This window comes from Trachymyrmex septentrionalis, unplaced genomic scaffold (assembly GCF_001594115.1).
Source record: "Trachymyrmex septentrionalis isolate Tsep2-gDNA-1 unplaced genomic scaffold, Tsep1.0 scaffold20, whole genome shotgun sequence".
NCBI lineage: Eukaryota > Metazoa > Arthropoda > Insecta > Hymenoptera > Formicidae > Trachymyrmex > Trachymyrmex septentrionalis.
In genome coordinates this window covers 3057477-3080552 of record NW_017305180.1, presented here as the reverse complement: position 1 = coordinate 3080552, position 23076 = coordinate 3057477, and the positions used below count along the sequence as shown (strand labels likewise).

General features: G+C 33.5%; 1 protein-coding gene across 14 annotated transcripts in view; it reads left to right on the top strand.

The window, feature by feature from the left end:
• Positions 1–23076, top strand: part of LOC108747753 (CUGBP Elav-like family member 2) — a 490486-nt gene that overhangs the window by 65566 nt on the left and 401844 nt on the right. Inside the window, exon 1 of one of the 14 annotated variants that reach the window (XM_018485455.1) lies at positions 22211–22620. The exons of the other annotated variants lie outside the window; for them this stretch is intronic. The gene's annotated coding sequence lies outside the window, so the exon portion shown is untranslated. Of the gene's footprint in view, positions 1–22210; positions 22621–23076 lie in introns of those variants that run through there. 14 annotated transcript variants of the gene reach the window in all.

The window sequence follows — 23076 nt, the reverse complement described above, 5'->3', positions numbered from 1 at the left end:
TGTAGCACAACGACAGCTCCAGTCAATTTTTATCGGGCGATGACAAGCAACAAGAAACGTTCGAAAGTATATCAGGCAGAGATTCAATCGTTAGCTTGGGTAGTATTTTTTATATAATTTTATTAACTATTCCCTACGCAATAGGAAATATCAAAAGAATATAATTAAAATATTGATTCTTTTAAATTGTATTGTATATAATTATAATTAATTGTGTGAAACGCATCCGTTTAATTTATGAATTTGACGGACACGTTTAATGCGACTAATTTATAGCAATTTCAATAGAAGCGATATAAATTTAGGTGGTAGAATATGTCACATGTGTCTAACTTCCTAGGATATTACTATTAACATAATTAATAATATTTATATAGTTTATTAATCCCAATTTTAATGAAATTTGAAATGTAATATAAAGATTTTTACATATTATATTAATCTTTTGTAACATGTATGTTTGAATGAAATAAGTATTGTAATCTGTTATACGTATATCTCTCTCTCTTTCCAATAATTAAAAAATATTCTACAAATTTTACAAATTTCACAAATCATACAATAAAAAACATGTAGAAAATTATTATGACAGCTTTTCGAAACTACGAATTAAAATAAAAAAATTCTCTATCTAGTTACATGATTCACTCAAAGTTAGCTCAGTAAAATGTAATGTCGCTACGCGAGAATGAATAATATGAAAGAGGCTTTATGGTCGTAATACTGTAATGAATCTCTACCCTTTCCAAAATATATCGTCGGCAGAGTTTTGTGTCGCCCGTAGCCAGATTGCTACACCATGAAAAATACTCCCACGCGAAATGCGGCTGCAAGACAATTTCGTCTCGAAAAGGGAAACCGTTTACCTCTCTCTGAAATGGCAAATTTTACTGCTTGAATTTATTCGACAAATTTTGTTAAATCAACGATGTCTTTATCGTAATTGGATATATCGTAACAAATTCTCTTTCGAACCATTCTACTATTCATTAAATTTTGTGAAACAACGTATTGCGATACGTTTGGTAATTTATTTACTTTATGATATAACAAAGGAAAATGGTATACTTTGAATGTATCATGGAGACAATGAAAAAAATATTGCATGTACAAAGCAAAAAAATTTTTTTTAACTAATTCTGGTTTAACTTGACAATTTTAATGTTTTTTCGCTGTACTAATTTATAAATTTGCATTTAAATGACAAAATGTAAAAGATTTATTTTAAACGCGCGCGTATGATGAGTTGTTGATATTTCTAGCATTCTGAAAGAATATTATATAAGATAGTTCTTTACATGTATCAATTTCAAATAAATGTAATTATATCTTTAATTATTACAAAACTTTAATCGTAATAATATATAGTACTGTAATCTGTTTTGTTTAAATAACCATCCTTAAAATTTATTGTTATACTTTTAGTTAGAAAATCGCGGATCTTTCTATGCATGGAGATATCCACGTGACGTATTGCTAAAATCATATTGAACAGATTATAACAGCACGTTGCAAAACATATAGATAATTGCTTCGAAATGACTGCCAAAATTTTGTTACGAAACCTGAAGGACGTTATGTTGGTTATTGGCGATCATACATATAAATACAGCAGCTTATATAAGTACCCCTCTATTGTACACACATTGCACATTATAATGTGTAAATGCGTTTTCTAAGTGACATACGTTTTTTTTTGCAACTACTACAATACGCCTACTTGTTTTTCATGCAATAGTCTAACACTATATTTTGAGCCATACGATGTCCATTCGAACGTAACGTTAGGTACGGACGTATAATGGGAACGATACGTTATCCGCGACACGTAACACGAGAGCTCGGCTCAGTTACATTATTTATCACTTCGCAGTCATTTGTACGGCTCCGAATATTTTCTGCCGAGCGGATGATGTTAGCTCCTCCGAGCGCGCTACCTTGTTGGGCAGATTTCAACTTCACCGGACGTGTCGCAAAGTAAAAGTGAATAAACGCCATGTCTATTAAGATAGCCAATATGAGCACAGTCAGGTGTCAATGTACGGACGATTTAATGCTCTTTATGAGCTAACTTGTTGCTCTAGTCCTGATTTTAGTGTTCTAATCGTTTATCAAGAAATCGACTTATTCTAACTTTTCAATAAGTTAGAATACCCAGTGAAAAAATATATATAATATTAATAAAAAAGCACAATAATTTTACACAAATTATGTGTTTGTCATATGTTATTTATATACTATTATAACTTTTTTAACTATAGTTAGATTAAATCGATTCCTTGATAAACAATTAGAGCAATGACATCAGGATTAGAGCAACAAGATAGTACATATAAAGAGCACTAAATCCTCCGTGCATTGAGACTTGATTCTGCTCATGTTGGCGTGCTATCTTAATGGTTATTTATATCTATTAAGATAGCATGTCGATATATTGAATACAGTCAAGTCTCAATGCACGGAGGTTTTAATGCTCTCTATATGCTAACTTGTTCTAATTGTCGATAAAAATCTATATATTTTATTTACAAAATTTCAATATATTTTTTTATTAAAAATTTTTATATTTTTAATTTTTTCCAAAATTGTAACGTATAATATACACTATACAATTGACACTCTTTATTCGCGGATTTGCGGTCGACATGTTTGTGACCACATTTCTTTATACGCGATAAATATTTTAATATTCGCGAATACAAATCATCGCATATGCACGCAATTGCATTTTAATTTTTGCCTTTTTTTAATAAGGAAATCTTTTTTGTTGATTGACTGAAAAAAAAATTATAAATTCTTATTTGGATTTAATATGAAAAACGAAAAATATAGGTTCATATTATACCGTCAATTTGTAACATTTGCTTTATATAAAAGTTTTGTGAACGCATAAAACATTAGTCCATTTTAGCGATTACATGAAAAAGCAGTAGTTTGCTTTTAGAAATGAGCTAGGAATTATAGTACAAGAGAAAAATATACCTGAAGACCTGTGCACTACATACATGTATGTGCAATATTGATGTAGTAATAAACATAAATATATTATTACATATTACTGCATAATACTATACTATATAAATAAAAATAATGTCTCCTCTAAGATTTTTTATTTAATTTAATTTTTCTTGGAACGTATCCCATATATTATACCATCATACATTCAATTATTCCATATTCGCGGATTCTGTATTCACGACAGTTGTCGCGTACGTAACCCCCATATTAAGGAGCATCGACTGTATGTGAAAAATAATTAAATTATTGCATGCTTTATTTAAATATTTTTCACGTATTTAGTAAACTTATCAAGTACTCATAAACAGATCTCTTATTACCTATTTACATTGCGGCATACTTTTTAGTAAATCCGTAGCTAGGCTATCCCTCCCATTACTCGTTCTCGTCACTCATCCACCATTTGGTTCTTTTTAGCCCTTCGGTCACGCGTCTCGAGTCCTTATCGATTTCAGCCGGTATACAAATCCACCTTCAGGTAACATTAGTCACTCTACGCTTCCACTGACACACAGTGGTGTTCCGGCCGGTGGATCCCGCCGTGCTATATAGCGGACTTCGAGAGACGTCGCTATAGAATCAACCTTTCTCGCACTAGTATACATTCACACTCACACCAGCTTTCGGCATCAACTATCCCTTTCGCTTCCAAGGGTAGTACCGTGCGTTGCTTCCCCTTTCTCTCCCATCCCCCTCCCTTCTTCTTCTCCCCCTCTCTTTCCGTTTAAGCCTTGCTTTTGGTGGCTATACATACACGTATGTATGCGCGTGTGTCACATACTTACGTAGCTGACGCCTATCTTTCTCTTCCACCCCGGTGACAGTTACAAACGATGCGTTATCTATAAGGATTGTACGTCGAGAGGGCGAAAATGGGGAGCACCTGCTCGCTCCATATCCATCCTGGCACCGACCCTACGAACTCCTTCGTTTCCTACGTCATCCCCTCGGCATCATACCCTTTCCTCCGTTCGTGATGCGTCTCTTGCTACTCTATAAACTTGTGTCAATGGGAACGCAATCACTTCCAACTCTTTTTCAAGATGCCATACTCTAAGTGCACGGAGGCAACAGACGATCGATAAGAAAAGCTAGGCCAGAAGGTGATTTGGCCGAGGACGGAGAATGAGACGATTTCTGTATATAAATGGGAAAGCTGGTCCTGGCCCAAGATTAAATCGACTTGATCAAATTGCACACACAAAAGTCGAATCCTTTGTGTTGGATATATCTTAATATTTTCGTTTCTGTGGAAACAACACTCGTCTCGAAAATACTTTTTTCATAATTATTGAGTTGTAACAATAATTTTATGCTGCGACTTTTCATTGATCTTTTTCGTACAATTTTATTAATTGCGAGTGAATATGCCACTCTTTTATATAATTATATATTTATAATTGTATAGTTATATAGGGTGTTAGTTAAGTATGTTGCCATACTCAACAGAGCGATTCTTTGGTTTATTTCAAGTAAAAAAGTCCATATAAACATGTATCCTAAACGGCTTAGTTTCCGAAATAAAAAAATTTTAACGTGTAGTAATAATTTGTTTATTTGAAAGAAATACAGTTTGAATTAGTCAAAAACAGAAAAACAAAAACAGGCTTCAGTTCTTCTAATGATATAAAACAATTAGATGAATGGTTGAAAATGTCCACCTTGCGCCATGATACATCGAGCCTTCTTCTCAAAGATTGATGTACACGCTTAAAGATATCAGGTGTGTATTGCCTCGCATAAAACAACTATTCGATTCCTCAAATCATTCTCATTCTCAATTGGGATGGTATAAAATGATTTCAGATGCCCCCCGCCCCCCCTCCAAAGAAAATAATCCAAAGGATTTAAGTCTGGTGATCTAGAAGGCTTTGACTTTGACTTTGTCACTTTGTTTACGGTCGTGCGAATGGTAACTCACGTGAAGCAAGGCATATTTATGCAGGGAGATATCTCCAACGCAATTTACCGTTTTGTCAAACATTTGCGAACATTCACCTGTATTTCGGAAACTAAGCCGTTTAGGACAGATGTTTGTATGGACTTTTTTACTTGAAGTAAACCAAAGAATCGCTCTGTTGAGTATGGCAACATACTTAACTAACACCCTGTACATTTGTCTATAGTTATATGTCTAATTGTGCGCACTGTAGATCTATAAATATCGTATATATTGCAGCCAAAAGTTTACTTCCATAAACAATGTTCTATATTCTAAAAATTCAAAATTGTAATTTGTTTGTAAATATATGGGAGAAGAATTTCTCTCGAAGGATTTAATTCAGATATTACAAAATAATTCAAAATTATTGTAACAAATAGAAGACGAAAAGAAAAAGAAGTAGACTGAAAGAAAATACTTTTTCTGATAATATAACATAAACAGTGATAAAAAAAAAACAGATATGTAATCTATGCGATACTGTTTATGAGAATTATGAAGAAACGATAATTCATACTCTAATATCAATTTTAATCTTATAAATAAATAAATAAATAAATAAATCTTTATATTCTGCTTTTATATTATTGCTAATGTCACGATCTTGAAAATGACAGTGTTGCAATTCTTTATCAGACAACTTGAACTTTAAAAGTTTAACATTTCGATCGCTTTATGTAGGAATGCTCCGTAAATATCGCGAAAGTGCGAATTCCCCGGTACTCTGATGCATCTATAACCTGGGTAAATATAAGCATGACGCGAATCTTGGCAGCGGTCGCGCGATGCCGTTTTCTCTCCACCCACACTGCATCTATTACTTGGGTCGAACAGGTGTGCGTATTATTGGCGCGAGCCGCAGTAGTCATCCTTTTCGTTCTTCCTTGGCGTATTGCGTGCATATCGCTCCTTTGTACATTCGTTGTACTATCCCGCTCGCTTTCCGTCGTCGTCTTCGAAGCCGCTTTAATTTACCGCGCCAAGAGTACGTCGACACTGGAAAATATTTGCTTGTGACGAAGAGTCGCGTGATCGGGTGACGAATGCGGAATCATCGTGGAAGGGCTCGTCAAAGGGGAATCGGCGCGAGGGTCCGTTGGGAAATCGGCCGAGGTTGATGAGACTACTTTTTTCTTTCGTTATTTCGTCCTTTCCCTTTTGCGACATGTAGGGGTTTCTTTTTCCTGTATGCATGCAATCTTGCCTTTGGTTAAAAATGTATTCTGGTGTACCGTATATTCCGCATATACGAATAAAGCATTACAACATTTGATAGAATCGATGTCTTTGAATGAGAAAGAAATATGGAAGCACAACGTTATTTATGAAAATAAACAATAATAAAATAAGAATTATAAAGAGATATCATATGGGAGAAATTGCATTTTAGTTTTAACAACTTTAAGTTTAAATTAACTTAAATTTTCGAAATTATCTTATATCTTGAAAAAAAGTACTTTCACAATATCAAAAGTTTTTTGTTATTTGTAACAATCGTCATTATTGTGGACGCTTAATTAATGTTGTAAGTTAAGCGCAAATTAAGTTTTTCATTACTATTGTTGCAATTTTTTCATATAACATACGTGGGTCCGTCAATAAGTAACCTTAATGTATTGTACATTACTATGATTTTTAAAAAAAACTTTTAAAAATTAAGATCTCTGTACGCACGATAGGTCATTCATGTCTTGGATCAATAAAGTAATTTTTATTACTTCATCAAATATACAAAAATTATAAAATGATTTTTATATATAACTTTAACATTATTAGAAATTATTTATAAGGTCGCGTATTTTACAAAATTGTATATAAATATTATAACTAATTATTTGATGCTCCTAGTTTCGAAAAAAAGAAATGTACAGGTTATAAATAACAGTAAAGAGAGAAAGAGAGAGAGAGAGAGAGAGAGAGAGAGAGAGAGAGAGAGAGAGAGAGAGAGAGAGTAAAGGTTAATTATTTATAATGACTTATTGATTCATCTATCGTACTTTTAAATACTGACATTGATATATTCAAATATGATTTTTTTTATATAAATGGCATTGATAATAATTTATCTCTCTCAATTTAAGATAGAAATTCTGGCATACAAATTTTTACATACAAATTGTTTCAATCGATGTTATATCGCAAATTGTATAATTGTTTGAGACTCGTGGTTTTCGCACTTTTCAGTTGCAGCTGAATTTATTTTTCGACGAATTATCAGTACGCCGATATGCGGTTGAAAAATATGTGAGAGGAGATATTTCATTGAGTGTAAGCACATGGCGGTGCACGAATTGTGATAACGGAATAAATGCACTTCGCCAATTACGATTTCACAGACAAAACTGACAAGTGACACATAGCACGTGATAAGTGCGGGAAACGAGAGTTTGTATTTACACGTGGAAGTCAACCGTCAAATTGAATAGTGTAACGTAATATGCGGTTTGCAGTCAGGAACGGGCTTTCGAGCTTGCTTGCACTTTTAACAGTTGACTCAATTACAGCGCGCAGTGGCGTCGTTGATTGCCGGTGTACGACACGGTGCGAATTTAATTACATAACCGTGGTTTACGCACCAACGCTCCATTATCTTAAATTGATATAATAATCGCAACATTCATAAATAGAAATAATAGCTATGATATAGAGAAAGAAACAAAATTATAAATCAATAATAAGTAATAATCTGCAATTTATTACATAGTGATTACACATAACTAATTTATCTAACGTTATTATGCAATGTGCAAAATACCTTTCAAAACATCAATTTTAATTTCAATGATTTGTCTGAAAAATCAAAAAAGATAAATATTTTTGTATATTTTACATATAAGATTGATAATAATTCATAAAGGGTCAATTATTTAGTTTTTTTTCTGAAATAAATTAAAGGAGCTTTGTTTTAACATTTTAAATCTTTCTCTGTTTTAACATTTTAATATTAATGTTAATAACGAACACTTGAAAATTGTAACGATGCATAAAGTTCAAATCTATCTCTCATAAGCATTTAATTTCATTCACTATTTTATGTAAGACACAAACATTTAAAAATTAATGCACTAATATGCACTACCTACGTAATGTAGGTTTATATTATACAATATATACATACAATATTTTAATTAGGTTCTTAATAGTCGCTTAATCCATAAAGTGACAAAGCGTTCGCTACATTTTTTTCCAAATTAGATATCTATTTTAAGAACAAATTTGCAGTTTTATTAGTTTCTTACGTGGAAACCTATATAGCTCTGGTTAATCAACGTAAAAGTAAAAAACTTTCGCAATTAGTCTAATGTGAATCTGGTCGAACGACTTGAACGAAGTTTTAACCCGACAGAAACAGAAACCCGATCTGGGAATAACAGTCGTCTTTCATTTGGAAGATCATTTCTTTCAGTAGATATCCGCGAGAGAAACACGTCGATTTCCCTCTCCTTTCCCTCTGCTTTTCTCTATATAGTTATAATGCCCCAGTTGTGGTGCTTCCAAAGTCCACGGAAAAGATAGTTTCCTTGCGTGGTAACGTTTGAAACTTTCACTATTAAATACTAATTCTACCAAGGATCTCCCGGGTATTGCGCTGTTACCCGTCTCAATACGGAGCTGGGTAAACACGAATGCACCTTCATATACGTAGACATACACGGTGCACATATCCAGGATCCCATTGATCTTGGATACATATACGGTCGTTGGTAATTAGTCTCGTATCATTACTAATTTGCTAATAGATCGATATATAGGCACGATTATGTGCCTCTGCTCTCGAGAACGCGATCATGCAGCTCTCTAACATTCACATCGCATTTCAAGATGAAATGCTATGAACGTTATTGATAGCATATTACGATCTGTTTACAATGATCTCACGGTTATTGTGTTCAATAATGACTAGTCTACATTGCTTGATGTGGGCAAAACTAGTCCGTTCAAAACCGCCTATTTCAATTTTAATTATAAAGTTAAGACCAATTTAGAGTAAATTGCTTCTTAATTTGCTTTCTTGAAACAGATTGTTAAAGCATTAATTCTTTCTTCTTTTAGACAATTGTGAAAATAAAGGGAGAAGTTTATTATTTTAGTTAATGTAAAATAATATATACATATTTTTAGTAGAATAATATAGTATATTTAATAATCGACAAAAACTGCTATACGTCTATATTTATTTATCATTATCATTATTGCAATATATATTCAAACTTTATTAAATATAATTTGTCAAGTAAGTATCTACTACTTTTATTCATACTTATGTATAATATTCCGTAATTCTCAAGACATAATTTTTTAATAAATTTATTTTATACAGGATGTCACCGGATTTTTCGTATAAACTTTGACAGTATTCCCTTCTCCTTAATTGTTTAATAGTATGTTATCTAATCTGAAATAAGAGGATAATGTTATATTTATATAATATAGGTCTGGAAATGCTTTATTGAAAAGTTACTACCTACTGTCAAAGTGTGTGCGAAAAATCTGAGAACATTCTGTGTACTGTACGTAAAACAAAAATAAGAAAAAAATCAACACATTGTTAAAATGAAACTTTAGCAAATGTTAAATTCATTATTGCAAACAACAGAATTTGTTTTAATATCAGATCAGTTTGCAATGTAAAAATTCGAGATATTTGTGAATGATCTGCATGACAGAGTATCCTATTCAGAATGAGTCGCAGGAGTTGAATCCGAAGTCCTTTGAAATCGTAGAGCAACGAACTGATTAAAAACGAGATAGCTACATGGGGCTGCAGTGAAAGGATTTCCGTGTAAACATGCGTAGGGGTTCGTTCGTGAAATAATATCGCTGTGATTACGAAAGACGAGAACGAGCGGTATATGATGCCGTTCCATCAAAGCGATTCGTCGCACACACAACTGTCGCGAATTAGGGTCACCCGATGTCGCATGAGTCCTACGTAGGTCCGCGTCGATAAATATCGACGCCGCGTTGTCCCACACGGTACATTTAGAATGGAGACAGGAGAATAGGGTGGATGAGGGGAAAGGTATTTGGGTTTGGGGAAATACGAGCCACGTACTGTAACCCTTCTACATATATCAGTACAGCACCTCGATGCAGATTGGTCACGGTATATATGGATCAATATCTTTATTACGATGTCCTGTGTGTCACCCCAGGTCGAAATAATGCGATAGTTATAGGGATAGACGTATACAAAGCACTGATATACTTAACGATGCGCATTAACAATGTTCCTCATTAATATCTGAAATACCGTTCGTTTTTCACTGTCTAACGTTTCTATAGCGTAGCTTTTATTAAGATATTTACTTCTATATTTCTATATTATGACATGTAGAGTATACTTATTAATATTTGATGCTACACATTATTTAGAATTTGTGTGAAATCTTATAGATATAATAAAATCCTATGTGAAATGAGACAGATGAAAAAGATTTCGTTGATTAAAAAATTTAGCTAGATACACACACAAATCGAAAAAATAATTTTGTTGAACTGTTATTAAAACAATTACGTTGGCATTTCGAGCATATTGCAAAAAGTAATGCTGCAAAAAGTTTTGATATTTCAGTAACCAGTTTGAGTATCGTACTTAATTATTTTCATGGTCCAGCAAAGTTATTTTCAGATCTGTATGTATTTTAGCTACTTCAGCAAAACCAACCTTTTGTGAAAATTTTGCTTTTAATATCGAATGATCTGAATCGCCGGGAGTCGTACTGTGTACAATTTTACGAATATTACGTCATTTTTGTGGAAATAATAAAATTTGATCTATGCATAGTACAATCTCTCGGAGATTTCGATGAACAAACCGAATTCCGATTGCACAGTAAAGATCTGCCGGCAAAATCAGAAGCGATTTGATACGTTGGAGTCAGTCAGACAAGCGCGATCTCTGGTATGGAGAATTCAGCAGAAAGATTCGAGGAAGGACGACGGTGAACGCGCGGAATAGCATATCCGTGAACAAATATTATTTTCCATACTGAATGCACGCGCTCGAATGCGTTAGGAGCGGCTTAAGCGAGTGCGTCTTCGTTGGCGATGCGATCTGCCACGGTTCACTTAATTTCTCATCTCTCTCCTTATAGCGCTACGCCGACGGCGCGGCATTATTCTCCGTCGACATGCAGTCGAGATGTAAAACCGATTTACCTTTCTTCCTGACTCCCGTGTATGTATATACGTCGGAAAAACGCGGTTGGCGCGACTCTCGTGTGGAATCCTGCTGCGCGTAAGATCTTCCTTGTCGTAAGATCGGATTATTCCGCTTCGTGATAATCCAACATTGTTCCGACAGTGTGCGCGTCGTTCGTTGGAAATACGTTTTCGTAATCTTCATTGCATGAATCGTATCTCGTTGTCATAAGTAACCGTGTAAAACGTAACAATTCCAAACTTTGGTTTTAGTAATTTTAAGAGAATTTAGCTCTAAATAGAGTTTTCAGAAAAGAAGAGAAAAAGATTGTAATTTTTTGAGAGACAAATTTAAAAGAGGATACATAAAAGTGATATTTTCCGCAATAAGATCTTTTAAAATGCTTATTGACATTATTATCAAATTGACGAGTAATTTAATTTGTGATGTTATTACTTTAACTTTAGATACGAATATGTTTCAATATGTTCAATTCAATGTTTCAATGATAGTAATCGATGCGTAATTTAATTTATATAATTGAAAGAGAGAGAGATATATTTAAAATTTATATAGAAATGTTATTAAATATCAAGTCTTTAACCGTATTTGGCAGTTCTTTACTTGTTAAATACAAAAGTATTTTTATACAATAAAATAAGATTAATTTGTAAAAAGCAGCGTTTTTTTATGATAATAAGAAACGAAGATATTAACTTTCTACTCAGATAAAATATAAAAACCAAAAATATAGAAATAATAAGAAAGGTGATATAATAAGAAAAGTTAATAAGAAAAGATATATTAATAAATGTGATTTATTATACTTTAAACAACTATGATATTCAGGTCGCATTGCGCATCTTTTCCTGGAAACGTTATATTTTATAAAAGGAATCTTTTCTGTAACTGTAACTTAAAGTAATATTTTATTAATTGTCTTAATACAGTTACTTTCATGAAAATTGCAACAATAATGTCGAGAAAAATCAGAAAAGCACAAATGTCTTACGCAGATCAATATACATAAAGAGAGTTCATAAATCGTTTGAAATATTCATGATATTGACTCGGAAATGTCGCACAAGGTGCGTTTTAGGTTTTAGGGCACAAGAAGGTTCAAAAAAGGTATGAAGATGGGAATAAAGCGCGAAAGCTCTCTTTCACATATTTCACGTATGATTGCTTTCTCTCGTCGAAAATATTGCGTTGCGAAAACAACCGGAAGCGTGCAAGCGTTTGTGATTCATTTCGTAACGTGACTTCGAACAAGTTGAATGCTTTGTGGCCGACTTTCGCAAGAAATAGATGCGCTGGAGAAAGGGTTGATGTCCGAGCGTGATGGAGAGGTCAAGGGATGGACAGAATATTCCATCGTGGAAAAACGCGAACGGAGAGGAAAGGCCAACGCTGTGCTCCGTCGCGACGCTTTTGAGGCGTCGAGGTCGAGCGTGCCGTAAAAAATGTTATTAAAATGTGTTTGGAATTGCCAAGGGGGAAAGACGTTATGAATATTAAGTGGGCTCTAGAAGCGCCTGATGCCGCTATCTATATATCGATATATGCGCAGGTTTGCAAGCAACCGCGCATACGCTGCCGTGAGATTGATTCTCCGCAGAAACAAGCAGATTCATTCAAGCGCGTTGAACGCGCGATTCCACTCACGATGATGGTTCCTCCTCCCGAAGCTTTTTAAGTATCCCTGATAATAATTATAGTTGTCATATTTATCAAAAGTTCTCAACGATATTTAATTAATGATTAGACTATATAATCATTAAATAATTAATGATTATGTAGTTTCAATCTATATAATTTATATTTGAACATATAATATGATACTTTTATATTCTGACAATTTAATTAAAACGCGTCTAATTACATTGGATTGTTGAAGCGATAGAACCTGGAGATCATGCATCTATTTGTAAAGTTATATTAAAGCAAATTGTTATATTGTCATAGTTTTGTGCTCGTGACACATCGTAATTAACGCACTAATTTTTTTTTATACAATTGAAGTATAACTTTATAGAAATTTCTTAAATCGAAATTTTGTTAATAATTTCGTATCTGCAACGTTAGGATAAATTTGGAGAATACATTGCCTTTTGTTTTTTATAATTGTTACCGAATTATATGAATCGGTCAGAACAATGAATTGAAGACTATTACAATAAAATTAAAAGACTACTAGAAAATTCCAACGTTGGTATACCTACATTCTACTTGATATATCCAGCAATGTTGTGCAACGACGCGCAAGAAAAAACGAAAAGCTGTGGCTTCGCTCTCTGGCAACGACGGAAAAAGAAGCCTTTTGTTCCTTTGCCATGGGCCACGACCGGGTTAATTAATGGACGAGGATAACCCGAACTTCACTGCTGGTCGAAGTCGTTGCTTCAGAAGCCAGCTAGTGCATCGAGAATAGGACGACTTTCACCATACGACAAGTTTCTGCAGAAACTTCGATGCTATTGGTCCATCGCATCAGTTTTAACTTACTAGAACTATTAAATATGAAAGAAAATTTTAAAGACGTAATTATAAATATTCTCAATATATAATTTTTTAAATACGTAACCTGGCTTTACATGTTAAAAGAAAACAATAACGATCGTTAATTGTTTTCAAAAAGGTATACCTACGAGAATTTGTACCCTCTATATAAAATTTATCTTATAACAAGTTTGAACAGACGTAATTTATTTTTTTATTCTATTATCAAACATATTGATAAATGCCTCATTTATCAGAAATACATTAAAATTACATAATGATTATCTTTATAATGAATTCATTTCACTAATATAATTAAGAAAATTCTTTAGCTTTTTACATTAATTGAAATAGATTTGAAAAGTTTGCGAACGTTTGTAGAGACGTTTTATATCCCTGATAAATGTATTACTTTGATTTTAGTTTGCGCATTAATTGCGATGTACCATTATAGAAATCATTCATTAAAATTACAATAATCACGATTCTATCTACATCAGCAGACAAATCAACTGTCTGATGAGATGTAAGACGTACGAAGGGCTGCTGGTTAATCTGCTTATTCTCGCATTTAAGCTATGTTCTACACTAGCTATTTTAGATGTAATTCCCGACTGACGTAAATGAGATTGCATTATTAACGTAATTGCCGGCGAGCGTTCGAACTAGCGGCGTCTTACTAAAAACGGTTTGAAACTAAGTACAAAGGACGCTTTCTTACGACCGTCGCGACAAAACGATAGCAAACAGAAGTAAAGTAAATATTAATAACGGCGAAGTAATGAAGCGGACGCTAAACGAGAATTCGTAAGCTTTCTAGAGAATCCAATTAGAATGCGAAACACGAGTCCGTGTTCTGGTGGGCATTATTACTCGAGTAGTAATACACCTACATGACAATGCAATTAAAGATTAATACCACTATAGAACCGCATGCTTATTGCGCAAATACTCTTTGAGAGTTCCAAAAGCGACTCAGACTAAAGGAAATCAGACCAATGAAATGGAGGTGAATTTGAGAATTAACATGCCATGACAATATCGTTCTCTTAATTAAAAAATGACACAATTCAAAAAATGTGATTTTTGAGTTATTACTGTAAATGAATTAATGATAAAAACTACTCTATCAGTCATTAAAAGAGTTTAATTAACTTATAATTTCACAAACTATCAGTTAAATAGCACTTGTATTGTGCTTAAGAATTTCAAAGAGATCATAACATCTTCTACAAAAGTGACACATTTTAAATTGTGTCATTTTTGTAAACAAAAAAGAGAGTTCTACAGAGAACATTTAGAGTTAAGAAATTAGGTAATCGAGTTTGAAGAAAAAATTGTTTTATTCTGAATTTTGTCATTTCAGCTATTCGAGACAAATGTAATTATTGATATTTTGAGTAATGTTACTTTTGATAAATTATTTCGAATTTGTTGTAAGTTTATAGGATATTAAAATTATTATAACTTAAAAAGAATAATTTCCTTAAGAGTTGTCAAATAAAAGTGACAAAAATGATATTTGATCATGACCATATGAGTCTACATCTCCAAATGAAATTGAATATTATTAGAGAAAATCAGTTTTATCTAATGTTGCAATTTCAATAAAATTTATTACAACTAATGAGATGACAATGAATTTTGAATCTACGACTGAAAATTTAAGTGACAACTCTAATTTTATAAAGTAATCAAGCAAGTCAAAGCAAAACAATTAGATAATCAGTTGTCGAAACATACATTATTAGAAAGGGAAAAGAGGAAAGAACAGTTTATGCATTATCAACTTATCAGTTAATGTTTAACTTTTGTACTAAAAAATATTCATTGCCAGTTGATAATTTTATATAATGTTTATAAAAGAAAAAATGTTTGAATTAAAAAAACAAATTATTCTAATAAATTCTATTAACTTAAGATTATAAACATTTAAAACATGGCATTTACACATTGAAAATATATTTTTTTATTAATTATGAATTATAATTTTAAAATAATTTTAGATGTAAAATAATTTTACAAATTCCCAAAATTTACATTTGACATTCAACGTTTTAGCTTACATTTTAAGTCATATTGGGATATTTTTACTGAACATGATTAATATTTTTATAAGTGTTATAATTGAAGAACATAAAAAAACATAATACGTACATTGAAATGATCTTCACAACAAAAATAATTCCATTTTCCTGATTCGTCAACACGATATGCACTTTTAAACCACTTTTTTTCTCACATTTTCATCTTGAGGCACATAAAAGAACAATTTTTCTGATGTTTTAATTGTTGTGCTTTTACACAAAGGTACAAAACACGTTTTGTACGTGTTTCCTTTGCTCATTTTTAAAATAAATTAATTTCTTACTGAATAATTGTTTCGTTGTTGCAGTGTGACGTCATAGCACGTTCGGGAGGGCTCGGTCGTATCCGGACTGTCTTCGGCATTTTAAATAATGCAATTCTTTATTATTTATTTTCTTGCATAATTTGTGTTAAAAAATTATTTAAAAATTGCATTTAAAGATATATGTATATATATAATAATTTATATATTAATATATCTTAATATACAATATATATATCTAATAATTTATATATTTAATAATTTTTCAAAAATTATGCAAACTCCCTATTATGTACAAGCGATTATAATATATTAAACTATAATACATTATAATATAAGTATAATATATTAAATAAAGTTTATATTTCTTAAAAAATATTTAATTACTCGTTTTTAAGAATACTAATCGTTACGTTGCGACAATTAAATTCAGAAAAGAAACGTTTGAAAAATATTTAAAAGTAATAACGATAGATAAGCAATAAAAATAATTATTTTTCATATAGTGATGATCTTTTTATTTTCAACATTTAAATCCGCGTATAAAAAATATTTGATTTATGTTTTAACTGATGTTTTACGGTTTCTTTTGATGCGATTTTTTTTACTTGATCTTTACAGTTCATTGAACGGGCAAGACTTAAACGAGCGATCGATCTTTTTTTTAGCCGCAATGAGACCTTTCTGAATTCTACTCATTGTCAGAGCGGAAACTAAAACTCCCGAGGGCTAATCTCCGCTCCTCGCTGTGAAGTTCTAAAAAGTTTCACTCTCGAGGCGGTAACTTTGCCGTCAACGGCACATTCTTAGAGATTTAAAAGGTTTGCATGGCGGATAAAGCGTCATCAGCTAAATTATACTAGTAATATGTATATATATGTGCTCATAAAATCGATACTTGAGAAAATATCGCTTCGCTTGTTACGCATTCGAAACTCCAGTTTTCCACTGGCTTACGCGGCGTTTATTCGCGAGAGTTCGGTGAGTCATAAATAATACCGCAACTAACGTTGTTATTATTTAGTCTCGTATGCAACAGTCGGTTTTTCAAGTTGGACTGTGCCATGCATTCTCACCCTTTCATAAACCATAAATAACACAGCGTAACCATCAAAAGTGTTATTTCACTAAACTTTTATGACACGATGCGTTTGTAAATGTTATTGTATTATCTTCTACATTTAGAAAATAGATAAATTCATTCAGAAAAATGTAAAAAGTATTATAAAATTATCTTACTTTTCTTGGAAAAGCTAGATATGTCTAAATATAAAATGGTAACGTAAAACGTTATTATTGATTACTACTGGGCAAATTTTAGAAATGAGAATGCGCATAATTATGAGAACAAATAAAAATAATGTTTTCATTATTTTACTGCTCATACATTTTTGTCGGTACGTTATTTCTTTATATCTTTCCCATTTTTACTCTTTTAAGTATATAAATTGTGATATTTAATCCGATATTTCTAAATAATTCTATTAGCATTGATAATGTTTTAAAATATCTTGAGTTATTTCTTGTCACTTTTCTCGTAACATGTATATGAGAAATAAAACATGGAACGTGATTATTGTTATATTATTATTTAAATAAAATAATTAATTTTCGGTAGTGACAGTATATTATATTGTTAATTCATACGTTATATATCTCTTAAGTACAAAAAATTTTTAATAATAGACAACATGAAAATCACATGAAGCAATATTGTTATTCAAGCTTTTAAGATCATAAATTATTAATGAAGTTTTTTCACTCTTCTTTGTAGTTTGTCTTCAGGATAATGCAAGCATGATAACTTTTCCGGAAAAATACTTTATTAGATTAGCAAAAAACCTACTGAAACGAATAGTGTATAATATAATATTAGATACGAATGGTTTTCCAATTACTTTTAATCGCTTTTTCATAAATCCAATAGATTTTTCCATAAGAGAAGTGCAGTTTACTTAATTTCTTTAAGATCGATTTTTTAGATGTTTCATTAATAAACAGACCGACACGATTTAAGCTGCTTTTGCAGCTGCCAATATCAATATCAAGCTGTCGTTTATCACAACTGTGCACAACAAAGATGCACACTACGTGGATTCACGATAAGTACTTGACTCATTTTCCAAACTTTACACAAGTGTGTGTTATGTCATCGGCATGTATTATTTTATAGTATACTGTCTTTAAGAAGAATGCAAGAATTTATTGGTTTTAATTTTGCTAGCTTTTTTACAATTTGAAAATTAGTAATTCAATTTATGAATAAATCATAAACAAAATTATATATCAAATTTCATTAACTTTTTGTGTTTCCTCGCTTATTATTACAAACTGCAAATGATTTAAACAATTTCGAAATTAATTGATACCGTTAAATTAATGAATACCGTGTAATGAAGAAAACTTTGTAATAATTCGGAAATGTCTCACTCAGAAATTTAAAACGTAGTTACGCAAAATACTCTTGGCAAAAGTGAATAATATCAATGTCTTTGATTCTATGATTTGCAAGTTATAAAATCTATGTTTGCGAAGAAGATGCAAACGTACGCGAATTAATCATCATTCTTCGTACATTTTTATGATCTGACCGACGTAAGCATCAGTTAGTCCAGTCACGCACAAATTTAAGAGTTGTTCCTCTTGAAAACATTTGCATATTTCCTTCTTCTCGAAGAGAATGACTTGTTTGTATATACTAAGAAAAATCAATGCGAAGCGAACAATAGATTATCAATATAGAATAACGATTATTTATTGTTACCACTTTGATAGCTGCCAATAATAGTAAGTCATTGATAGAACTGTTATCGCCAATAATTTAGGAGTGATAATCTAGCGGTTCGGAGGCATTAATCCATTTACACAAATTTGCAATACTGAATAAGTTTTGTGTGCAAATTATGATTGTTTTAAAAGTCTTTGTCAATGTCATAGTATAGATTGAATGCATTACGAATTAATCTTTGAGTTAATAAATGATTGTTAATAGATGATGATAACATTGACTTTTCATAATAAATGTTTATAAGGGTAAAAACTTTAAAAATTTATCAGATGGAGTAAAAACTTTAAAAATTTATCAGATGTTACATAGTTCCTGCAAAAAGACTATTTATGCTTGAATTTGAAATGTATATCTTCTTCATAAAAATGAATGTTATATATATACGTGAAACAGTTCAATAAGGTTAATATTTATACTTAAGAATATATATTTTACAGTTTTACAATTTAAATGAAAATTTTCTCATACAATTATTTTAAAGGATTTTTAAAAAAATATATTTCTATTGAAATAATTTTTATTACAGATTATAAAAGGCCGTCAAATTTTTCGTGTTACTTTCAAATACAATTACAGTATAGAAAAAAATTGTAATTTTTTAATCATTTTTGTTCAAAAATTCCAATTTTTAAAAGAATACGTGTAATGCATCCTTAATGCATTTAACTGAACTCTGAAAGATATTTCTTTTACACATACATACACATATATTTACATGCAATATTAATAATTTGTTTTTAATATGATAGATCTTTAAAAAATATATATTTAAGACTTTGAGCTAATCTATTTCTCATTTTAAGCATTAACATCGAAGAGACGAATCGATCGCTCTTGCTTGAACGGCATCGGCGACGTCTTTCGCAACCAAACCCGGAACCCGGCATCAGTCAAGCCCGGCCGCGAACCTCAGAACGCGACTGCTGTTGCTTTGTGCGCCCAAGGAAACGCCGCCTGTTAACGGCGTTGCCACTCCAAAATTGCGGCAAAGGCGACGCAGGGTGAAAGCAGGAACGGCTCGAGGGCGCGGATGCATTAAACTGGGCGAACTTGCGACAGTCGTGACAAATGGCCAAGTGGCGACCATTCGCGGGTGCATACTAACGTCATAATGGAACGCTCTCACTCCTCGTGCGCGCTACCAAAAACCGCCTACCGCATAATTACGGTTCTTTGTAATCTCTCTCTCTCTCTCTCTCTCTCTCGGTGGTCCACATCAGTTATCACGTAACCGTCTCCAGCAACTTAAGACACTCGCGGATACGGACAATCGCTCTACGCAGTTATATCTTGTTACGGCCTCTTGTCCGATTCCTGTCGCACACGCTCGTTACATAGTTGTGTCGCAAAACGCAAAGCGACTGGACGTTCTTTCGTCGCGACAGAAATTATCCGCGCCGGCAAGCGAACCATTCGCGAAACGTGGTTGAGAACTGTCGAGAGAACGGATACACGGGATTCTTTTGCTGTTCGAAGTCACCGCGACATGTTGCTACGTTTGGTGGCGTCAGCGTTTTTCCTCCGGGCGGTAACGACGACGAATGACGCGGTAGCGGAGCTAAGCGGCGAGCATGCGGCTTCCATCCCGAGAACGCTAACGTCGCTTCCCGCACGATGCAGTGGTTTCATTTACTCCGCCTCATTTCTCGTAACTCGTTTGCATTCGCGATGACAGCACGAATATCGTTCTGACTCTTGTAGGAATATCGCATCCGTATTTATAACCGTATTATCATATTCATATAAACGCTTAATAGTCTCGTATATTACGTAATAAAATATTTGTTATTTATGAAATAAAGAAAGATAACGTGTCATTTGTAAATAATTATCGCAATTAAAAGTTTTAGATGCATTTGTTATTATATAATACAGTAATATTAGTGCCGTGACAGCAATATTAGTCATTGAAATAATAAAATTGGTATAATTATATCTGTGTGTGTGCTCTAAAAAATATACATAAAAGTTGAATATCCCATAGAATAAAAAAATCTAAAAATGAGATGTAAGATGCCTTAAAAATATTTGAAAGACGTCTTAAGAGTATTTTACACGTATTTTTTTAGTAAAATGAAGAATTATTTAAAAATTATAGATTTTTTTATGTACTGTATTTGAAAGCAATGCAAAAAGTTTTGCAGCCATTTAGGCTGCTATTTAATTGGAGATTAGAAATTATTATAATAAATCAAAGTAAGGAAAAAGTGCAAGCCAATGTAAGCCGACATTGGATTGTGTGTAACATTTATGTATACTATTAACAACAATTGTTACAAACATTTCAACTACAATTTTGATCATTTTCAGTATAATAATTTCAGTATAATTTTCAGTGAAATAATAACGGATTCAAATATTGAGCACGTTATATTAAATTTCTATACAAACAAGGCGCTTTGTAGAACCGAAGATATGCCACGAGTGTAAAGTCAGAAGTAAACATTCGTGGATAAAATTTTCAAATGTATTGTATTTGGTATACAATACATTTTTTGAATATTAAAATTTAAATATTAAACCAAAATAGAATATCTCAGTTCCATTTACAAACTACTAAAAAAACTTACAAGTTTGAGTCAATTATTAACTACAAGAGAATATGTTATTATATGCATTTTTTAAAAATAGAATAGGATGAGATATGTAATATCGCTTTATGTTTAAATGATTTCTTTTCTATTCATTATCATCATAAACAATATTGGTCGAATCGCATCGCGACGTCCATCCTCGTGGTCGTAGCGACACCGAATGACGCGGTATCGGAGCTTTCGCGGCGAGGGAAAGGACGTCAGGGGAATAGAACATCAACCCGGTGAGGGTGTAGGCGTCGCGCGAGTCAGTGGCGCTTCTGCGTTTTGGAGGGGCAGCGTCGCGGCGGCGGAGGGGGAGGTGGTGATGGTGGTGGTAGCAGCGGCGGCGGCGGCGGTGGTGGTGGCGGCAAAGCAGGGACGGACAGGCGCGAGGCGCCGTACCCGTGCCACCTCAGTCGACGTCAAGCCGTCGCGACGACGCGTGCGTATTCTGTTCTACTTCCGTATCACGGGACTCGCGAAGATTCGCGTGTTCCGCGCGCGACGTGACTTGTCGAGCGTGTGCCCACCTGTTCGCGTCGACGGACGTGATCCACGAAGGGCAGTCCCCGGTGCGTTTCACGACAAGTGTGCTCTCCCCTCTTCCGGTTGACCCCCCTCCACCTCGCTCTAAACAAGTGATCGCGATTACTCCGAAATCGTGCACGCGCGTAGCTGCGAGAATTATCCGAGGGTATCGCGAAGAGTACTCACGCATTGACCTGCGTCGCGTTGAGGTCTTGATGAAAAGCACAACTGTCTCGCATGTCTCGGTCGTTCGACGATAAATAGAAGAATCGCTGAAGGGTACATAAAGTCCTCTGTGCGCAACTGACTTGTGTTATTGTACCTTCGTGTCATCGTTCAACGAAGAACGCAGGCTCTGTTCGGGTGATCCATTAGTCAAATTTCTTTCGCGTTCGATACGTTTTCGATTCAACGAAGAGATTATTATTGAAGACGAACTGTATCTCTATTGGTTTGTCATCGCGATATCGTGCTATTTGCGCAGTCATCCTCCCTGCGAAGGACACGACGGTGCTCCGATAATCCTGATAGTAATCGAGTAACGTATCGATTGATCCGCAAGATAATCATCGTGGAGGATTAAGAGCAGCTGGAATTCCCATCTAAACGTGATCACATGATTTGTAACGTGCCAATGTGCCGTTGATACGTCGTCTAGTGAGAGCTGAAAGGAGAGATTCATCTTGAAAGGAGAAATTCACGACAGCAGGCGACGGTGCTCTGGGAAGGCTCGTTGATTATCAGTGACAAACAGCTTTGGATTATGACTATTGGGTAGGTAGGCTGTTAGCGATTCTATATTGTTTTCGGGATTTACAGTAAACGTGGTTGAAGTCGTCCAGTCGATTCGATAAGCGTAACTGCGGACAGCTGTTTGGCTAAACATGTGCAGCGGGAGAAGTGCAAGCGTTACCGAGTTATTCAGCGTGTCCGAATTCGTACATTCCATATCGTTCTATTAATGTGCGACATGGCTTTTACATCGTGCATTTCCTATGTTCGTCCAACGGTTTCCTACGTGACACGTGACATTTAACAGCGTTTAGCTCACGCTAGCGGTCTAATGTGACTTCAAAGTGGCGTACCGTACGTTCGCTCCGTTACACATGAATTTCCAAATTTGCATCAGTTGCAAATCATTGTGAATCTGCAGGAACGTTGAGGGTTGGAAGAAGAAAATCTAGATATATTCCCTCAAACATATATATTAACGTACAGTAACACTAACAC